The sequence below is a fragment of the Quercus suber genome, unplaced genomic scaffold, assembly GCF_002906115.3.
Source record: "Quercus suber isolate HL8 unplaced genomic scaffold, Cork oak 2.0 scaffold_832, whole genome shotgun sequence".
NCBI classification, from domain to species: Eukaryota; Viridiplantae; Streptophyta; class Magnoliopsida; order Fagales; family Fagaceae; genus Quercus; species Quercus suber.
In genome coordinates, this window is record NW_027070262.1 from 101576 (window position 1) to 110110 (window position 8535).

The window sequence follows — 8535 nt, forward strand, 5'->3', positions numbered from 1 at the left end:
CCATATTATCTAGAAAGCAGGCCTTTATTCTCTGTTAGATTTAGTTACTTTAGAATTTAGATACAAATATCAGCAAATAAGGCTTCTTAAAGTATTCAGAAAAAGATGTCTGATGACACCTCAATCCCTCCCCTGGGCCTTATTTGTAAATCTATTTATCTAAATCTCACATTTTTCCTGCACATACCTTGTCAATATTTTGTCTGTTATTTAGATGCCCTCAATTTCTATAGCCTAGCATACCTTATCAATTTTATTTTTTTGATAAGTTCATATCTTGTCAATATCTTTGTCTCATTTTAGATGTTCACAATTTCCCTTGGATGCTCTTTGGTTTCCATTTGCACACACACAAAAACACAGCCACATAAATATACACCGGCAGAATCAAGCTAACATAGTTATTACAAGAAATTGGCAGAATATGCTATGCCACACTGACTCTGATTCCCAGCACTAAAATTTTATAATGTAGCAGACATCAAACCACACTGTAAGAAGTTGCTATTGCACTCCTGCACCACTAGGTCCACTACCAAGAATCAAAAGCAATGGACACTACTGTAAAGAGACACTAAAATCATATTACTGCAAGGAATTTGGAAATATCCTCTTCATATAAGATTTATTCTCAAAAGGCTTGAAAAGACATATGTTTTAGTAAGAAAGCTTCACCAGTTTTAAGAACTCCTATTTACAGATTGCGAATACATGAGCCTAATATAGAGTTCATATTTTGTTTTATTTCATTCGAATTGTCTACATATACTTAGATGATTGACTTTCATTATCATTTCTAATACTTCTACCAATAACATTTGCAATTCATACAAATTTCTACAAAAACCAAATGAGACCAAATACTCCACAAGTTGCCACCTACAAAAGTCCACATGATATAAAACAAAACAAGCATTCAATTCTTGGATTACCACTTTCCTCATCACGTGCAAACAATGTAAACCAAACAATCCCAAATTCTCAAAAAAAATTCACCCTAAGAAAAGCAACAAACTTTACCAAAGTAGATATACAATACAAGTAGCAAAAATGCCCATAAATTATTTACTAAATAGACAAAGCTGTAGTAATAAAGAAAACCCATTACCGGAGGGTGCCCGGTGAACTGTGATAGCGCGGCGATGGCAGCTGTGGCGGCGGCCGGATTCAGCTGCTGCTGATTCTCCAAGGACCCTTGTGCTTGTGATTGTGGTGGGTAATACTCATTCTGCTGGCTCTGCAAATGGGGTGTCTGATCTGGTGGGACCCCTGGAGGGTGAATGTAACTGATGGGTTCTGCTGATTGGGACTGTTGGGCATATGAATTGGTGGTGGTGGTGTTGTTGTAATCATGGGATTGGTAATATTGGTAGTTTTGGTCATATTGGTGAGTGTAGGAATAGTAGGATTGGGATAAGTGATCATAGTTTGGTTGAATTTGAGATGGGTCATAGGAAGAAGCTTGTTGTTGTTGTTGTTGGTATTGGTTGTAGTCATAAGAATACACAACGTACACGCGGTGGCCAAATAGTAATTATGACACTGTATGGTTAATTTATGGGAAAGTGAATATATCAAATCCATCTGAAGAGAATTGTATTGAGGTTGAGGTTGAGGTTGAGGATGAGGGTTGGGATACAAATGGAAGGAGAACTTCGCCATCGACCAACCCATGCTAGACGTCCCCTAAAAATTGATGCTCTAAGGTTTTGGAAATGAGTGAGCATACGCATGCTCAGGCATACGTACACATACTTGATTCATAGGTACGCATGCTTCCTAAAAAATCTTAATTTGGACTACTCTGTTAGTCCAATTTTAAACAGTAATAACTTAATATAAATTTAAATTAGACAAAACTTATATTCAAATTGAAGATGAGGATGTTTGATTTCCAATGAAACAAATTGCACTTAAAAATATGTTGTGAATCAAAATTTATGGTCAAAACAGTGAGTAAATGTTATTTTTAGTATCGTTTCCATGCGTACACATACTTGATTCATGCGTACGCATGCTCCCTAAAAAACTCTAATTTTGACCACTTTTTTAGCCCAACTTTAAACAGTAATAACTTAATATAAATCTAAATTAGACAAAACTTATGTTCAAGTTGAAGACGAGGATGTTTGATTTCCAATGAAACAAATTGCACTCCAAAATTTGTTGTGAATCAAAATTTATGGTCAAAACAGTGAGTAAATGTTATTTTTAATATCATTTTCAAGCGATTTCAGCACAATTCAAAAATTGTGATTACTTCCAAACTATTAAAATAACTTCAATTATCTTTTGCAAGCATATCAAGCTTATCATTAAGTTTGGAGACTGTATTGGTATAGAAAGTACGATATTTTAAGTTGTTTCATAATTATTTTTTTCATAATCATTTTAAGTTTTTAACAAAATATATATTAATTATCCCAGTCAAAAAAAATTGAAATTGTAAGAATTTCCTATAATCAATTTCAAGGGTAAAATCTGATGAAGTAAAGATCAGAGTGCCAGACCTTCTTCTTTATGGTAAAATTGACCTTATCTTCATATAATGAACTGATCAGTAGCCTTGTAGGGGACTATACTAGTAAGCCCATATAATAATAATAATATATAAAATAGTATGGAGCTAGAAAAATCTTAAGAGGAGCTAGAGAGTATATGCACGCGCCCTGGAAAACGATGGGTACTTGCTGCCAGCTATAACTAATTCTTCTAATTGCACAGAGTGAAACAAACCACGTAACAACTCTCTCTCTCTCTCCAAAAGGCGGGAAAGAACTGATTGCACTGCTCATTCATGCCCACACACGTGACACACGCACACGTGTATATATATATCGATCAGTCACTCCATATATTTTTCTTTAACTGCTCTCTCTCTCTCTCTCTCTCTCTCAGCAGGGACAAGAATCAGCTATTGTTTTGGTAATATTTACTTTACCTTTGATTTTTGATAGTTAAAAAGAAACCTTTAGTTGGTGATATATTTCAATTCAACGTGTGTGTGTGTATATATATTGAAAAGTGATTGTTGAGTGAGTTGAGTTGCGTGTATATATATATATATATATGCCTCTTGAATGTTGAATATATATAACTCGATCTGAATTTGCGTGTATATACTATGGTTGAGCATGCATGCAGGAGGGAAAATAATTTGGATGGCTTCGAATCTGATACCAACTCTGGAAACGAAGCTCCAAACCCTGGAGACGGCAAATAACCAATGGGTTTTATGATGAGGGTTCATCTTCAATCCCCAATACCTTTCTCAATGATGATACCAATGCTAGAGAAGGTTTGCCTCTTTCTATTTCTCTAAATTTAAAGGTTTATTCATAGGATTGTTGCTCAAGTATATATTGTGTTTCGAGTAAATACAAGAAGCATTTAATTTCTTTATTTCTTTTTCATTTATAATAATATTTGTCTGCTTGTAAGATTTTCTAAACTTCAATTTTACGAAGTCAAACACACAATTGTTCGATGAAATGCTTCTTCAGGATATTGAACCTGCTTGCTTAGCTGACCTATGCTACTCGTCGAGCTAGTTGTTAAGGTTTTGTTTTTAATTTCTACAAAAATATTTCTATTTGATTACATATTTACTTATGCTTCTCCCCTGGGTTCTTAAATTTTAATATTGTTAATTGTCATAGATACTTCTTTGCTTTTATTGATTCGCTGAATAATATTACTTAGATTGTTCATAAATTTATTGAAAGATAAATGACATTGGACAAGGATGCATTGAGCTGGCTACCAGGAGAAATGTATATTAAAATTTGCAATAAGCAATGGCCCCAAGAAGCCTTTTCTTCTGCAGAACCTACCTTGAGAGTGGGGCTTACTTCTTCATATTATTCATATTTGATTGGTTGAGGTTGAGGAATTATTTAAGCACATGTTTTTATTTGCTTGTTTCTTTCTTTGTTAATTAGGAATATTTGAATCAATGATAATGTCAACGCCACAACTTTGTCATTGTTGAAATAGCAACTGTACCTACTGATAAAACATCTTTATCCCTAAAGTTTTTGCGCTTAAAAATGATTCTCTAAAGCTTTAAATTAAATTCTCAAAGTAGTTTCGAATTATGCGGTTGCCATTGGAAAACAAGACAATTAGTAACTGATAGTGGCGATTCCAGGAATTTTGTCCAGGGTGTTCCTATTCCACTTTGAAAAAATTTTGGGTCATTTCGGTCTATTTCGGGTGTTTCGGTAAATACCGGATTTGGCCTTAAAAAAAAAAAAAAAAAAAAAATCTTAAAACCAAAACAAATTTGCATTCTGTACACTGAAAAATCTCAAAATGAAAAAAAAAAAAAATGAAATGAACAAAAGTATATGTACAATAAACTATAAGTTCATTTAAAATATTAATAAAATTATTAATTCTTATTGTTTAGTTGTTTCATAAATTTGTTTATCTTTTATAAACTATAATTTGTGGAATTGTTGTTTCATTAATCATTAAATTATTAATTAATGTTTAGCCTAACATAATTTAATTTGTTTGTCTTTTATAATGTATTAGTTAATTAAATTATTAATTATTAGTGTTTAGTTGCTTCATTAATTTTTTTTTCCTAACTACTAGCAGTCTAGCGAGCACCAAGGCCGGCTCAACAAATTTGAGAGTCTTAGGCGAAAACTTTAGGCGGGGCTTTTATTAATTATTTAAATATTAATTAGATAATATTTATTTAACTTTTAATTTTTTTATATTTAGAATCTATTTATCATTCTCTGATACAAAATTATTAATTAAATATTTACATTTAAGTTTCATTAACATTTCCTTTTAATATCACTTAATCTTTTAGTAAACATTTATAATTAAAATAAAACATGATCTGTAATAGAAAAATTATTAATTTTCTGGAATAAAAAATTATTTATCACATAACTTAACAAATTAATTTTAATACAAAATATATTATCCTAAACTTGTAATTTAATTAAATTAAGACAACACTCTACCTATAACAAATTAATGACTTTCTAAATGGATGGAAAAAAAAAGCAAAAAAAAAATAAAATAAAATAATCACTAATATGTAAACGTGTAACTATAGTGTTGATGTAAACGTGTAACTATAGTCTGCAAGACTTTTAATAACTCCGACAGATTGACATGATAACTCATAGCATAGAAAAAAGTGGAATGCTTCCCAACCATAAACGTGTACAACTTGTACTTTGGAGAAAAGTATTAAAAATTTTAAAAGTCTAGTAAAACGACCTGGGTGGTGACTGACTAGAGAGTGTTTAGTTCCAATTCAAAAAAAAAAAAAAAAAAAAAAAAAAAAAGAAAGGAGAGAAACCCAAATCAGTGAAACTCGGCAACAAGTAAAAAAAAAACTTGTAGCAAGAAGAATAAAAAGAAAGGAAGAGCAAATAGAAGCAAACCTGAATGAAGATCAAAGAAGAGTAGCTAGCCAACAACGAAGAATGCTATAAAAATAGAATCAAGATGGAGACTAGAGAGAAGCAAGGTGAGCAGGGAAAAAAGTACTAATCAATACTGTATTTGATTTCTTAATGATGAGGTTTTTGGCGGATTTTCTTTAGGTTAGGAAAGGTTTCTGATTTTAGGCTTTGCTTTTAGCATTTGATGATTTTTTGTGGACGCGTATTTGTATTTTGTATTGGGTTTTGCCGATTTGGTTGGTTAGTTTTTTATTTTTTATTTCTTTGAGAATACGTTTGGGTTGGGCCTTGTTTTGGATTGAAGTTGGGCTTTTTTTTGAGCTTGTTCTGTTACAATTTTTTTTTTTTTTCAAATTCTCTGATTTTATATATATATATATATTTTTTTTTTTTTTATTTTAGATTTTAGTTCAAAATTTGTTTGGCATAAAAATTTTGAGGGTATTTTTTTTTTTTAAGGGTAAACAAATAAAAAAATTTAAATTATATATAAAAAAAAAATTTTCAAGTCAGGGCGTTCCTAGGAACACCCTGACTTCTGAGTGGCGTCGCCGTATGGAAGAAAGCCTTGCTTCTCCATAGTTAATGCTCAGATGGAAGAGCAAAACTCAGAGATATGGCTCCCATATATGGGCTGACTGTGGAAACTACAAAATGATTGTCTTCCAATGATTAGGGAGTTAGCAAATAGGAATCTCTTCATTGATGCTTCTTGCCCTTCATGTGCTATAGAAAAGGAATGCTTGGATTACCTATTTATTACCTATAACTTGACTTGTTGTGATGTGGTTCAGATCACCACTCACCATTAGAAGGTACTTGAGTCAAAGTCAAGTCATAATTGTGTTGCTACTTGGCTGGAAAGTGTAAGGCCAGTGCAATCACTTCATTGTATTCTTTCAACAATCTTTGGGCTATTTGGATACATTGAAATAAAATAGCATGTGAAAGAATAAGTGTTAATGCTAGATTTTGACGTCCTAAGTCATAGTGCTGACCTTTATACTATTTGTAGGGATGCAACAAACATATGGGAAGTGGACACTACTGTTAAACCACCTAATGTACTTTTCAACAGTTTCCTTGGCAGTATAGCACATGATCAGATGCTGAAGGTATGGATTTCTCGCTCTTGTAGTGATATGTCTATATGATGGTGTAAAACCTGTAGAGAATTTGGTAAATATAATTATTGTTGGATGGTTCATTCAGTTGTACGTGTATTAATTTTCAATAAAGAAAAAAATGTTTTATGTTTATGTCACTGTGTCAAACTAAACTTTCTAGCATTTAATTGTAAGCTTCAATCTTTGAACTTTAATAAATATATAGATAGTGGGTTCAATACACATATTACATATATATTGCGTAAATGATCCTTGGTGTCTTCTTTAAAAGTTATTTAATAGGAATGCTTTCAAACCAATTCATTCAAAGATATGTTTAAAACCCATTTGTCTGGTTTTGAGAAAAGAAGATTGTCTTGAATAATCATGTTCTTATTTTTATGTAGGGGGCAAGGGTGGGGCTGTAGTTTAAATGCTTTGTACACCCTAGTATTCTTTTAGCAGTACCTTGTGGCAGAGGTGGAAAGATTGAAATGGCAGCTACTTGTGGGATGGTGGCTGGGTATGATGGTTTAGCCTAGGGGTAGAGATGCTGATTGATGTAGGCATAAAAGCATTGGTATGCTGTAGAGTCGTAAATTTTTATTCATGATTTTTAACATCCCTTAATGCTTGTGGAATGGGTATCAAATACTGGAGGAGAGGAAGTTTGATTTTGAATACTGTTATGAGCAGATTAGCTTATGCATCTCATTGCAGATTAGTAATACTGTTATGTTGTAGTGCTTGCCACCTTCTATTTAGTCATGTTTCATAAGGTCATTTTACATAATCTTTCATAAATTGGAAGGTCTTATTTTATTTTATTTTTTTTTAAAGGCCTCAAATAAAGTTGCAGTTAGTACTGTTAAACAACTTTGTAAACAATGAGATGCACCTATGTTTTGGAGTGGTTTTCACTTGTGACTGTATAATCACTGTATAGCTATGACATTTCAACACTGTTTTTTTTTTTTATCTTTTTTTTTTTTTTTTCACTCCATCAAGAATATGATTACCTCTAATGTTCATTAAAACAGTGAATGGTTTTTAAGTAGAATTGAAAATTTGTAGTTTCCAGGTAGCAGTTTCTGTATCTGTTTTAAATAATCGCTGTAGTGTTAAGAACTTTATATTTATTTTGGTGGGATACTCTCTTGATATCATCCCTGTTATCCAAATTACATCATCCACAACAGCCAGCCTTTTGGAATCAAAAGTTTCTCTTCTCTACCAACATTTTCTTAATTGCACCAAAAAGGAAAAAATTTCATTAGATTACTAGATTTTGTACATCATTTTATTCATAATTCCAAAGATATGTTAATTTGGAGATCTGATAAGGAATGAGTACTGCACCATAAAATCTAGTTGTCACTTATTTTTTGAAAGCTCTCTCTCTCCCTCATGAATTGAAGTTCATCTCCCTCATCAAATGTGTTGCCTCTTGCACTACTAATAAAAAAATTCCTAATTTTCCGTGTATTTTGTTCAAAGCCTTGGTAATCATTCTTCTTCGTGGAGAAAGCAAATTTCTTTGATTCACAATACTTTCTTTGAAAGTTGCAATGGAACACTAGCTATCTCCTCTTTGATTGTGCAATCACTTCTAGTTTTGGGGCCACCTCAAGAATTGATCTTCATCTTCAACATTATTTTTTTATTATTTATTGATTCCATCAAAACTAGAAGTTTTGAATTCACATCCAATAAATTATCCATTTTTAGTTTTTGGTAATGTTGTTCTAACTAAAAAGTTTACTTCGAAGATATTTAAGGCCCCCCAACTCTATTTATAATGAGTATTAGTATACTAGGAACACTTTGGCCTATTCACTTGACTACCCACTCCAAGCTTCAGTCTTGTGTCCCACTAATAAGAGTATAGTAAGGACTCCAACAAAAATATATACCATGCACAGAGCATCTATAGTTTCCGTGTTTAAGGCATGGAAAACCACATCAAAGTTGAAAAGAGAAAACCAGTAAAGGAT

At 32.1% G+C, this 8535-nt stretch overlaps 1 long non-coding RNA gene across 2 annotated transcripts in view; it reads left to right on the top strand.

Moving 5' to 3' along the window:
* The first annotated feature begins 2799 nt into the window (after positions 1-2799).
* LOC136065024 (uncharacterized) overlaps positions 2800-8535 on the top strand; it is a 100426-nt gene continuing 94690 nt past the window's right edge. The window contains exons 1-4 of one of the 2 annotated variants that reach the window (XR_010626668.1): positions 2800-2925; positions 3145-3298; positions 3504-3559; positions 6451-6550. This is a non-coding gene — a long non-coding RNA (uncharacterized LOC136065024). The remainder of the gene's footprint in view (positions 2926-3144; positions 3299-3503; positions 3560-6450; positions 6551-8535) is intronic. The other variant, XR_010626667.1, reaches the window with a different exon arrangement.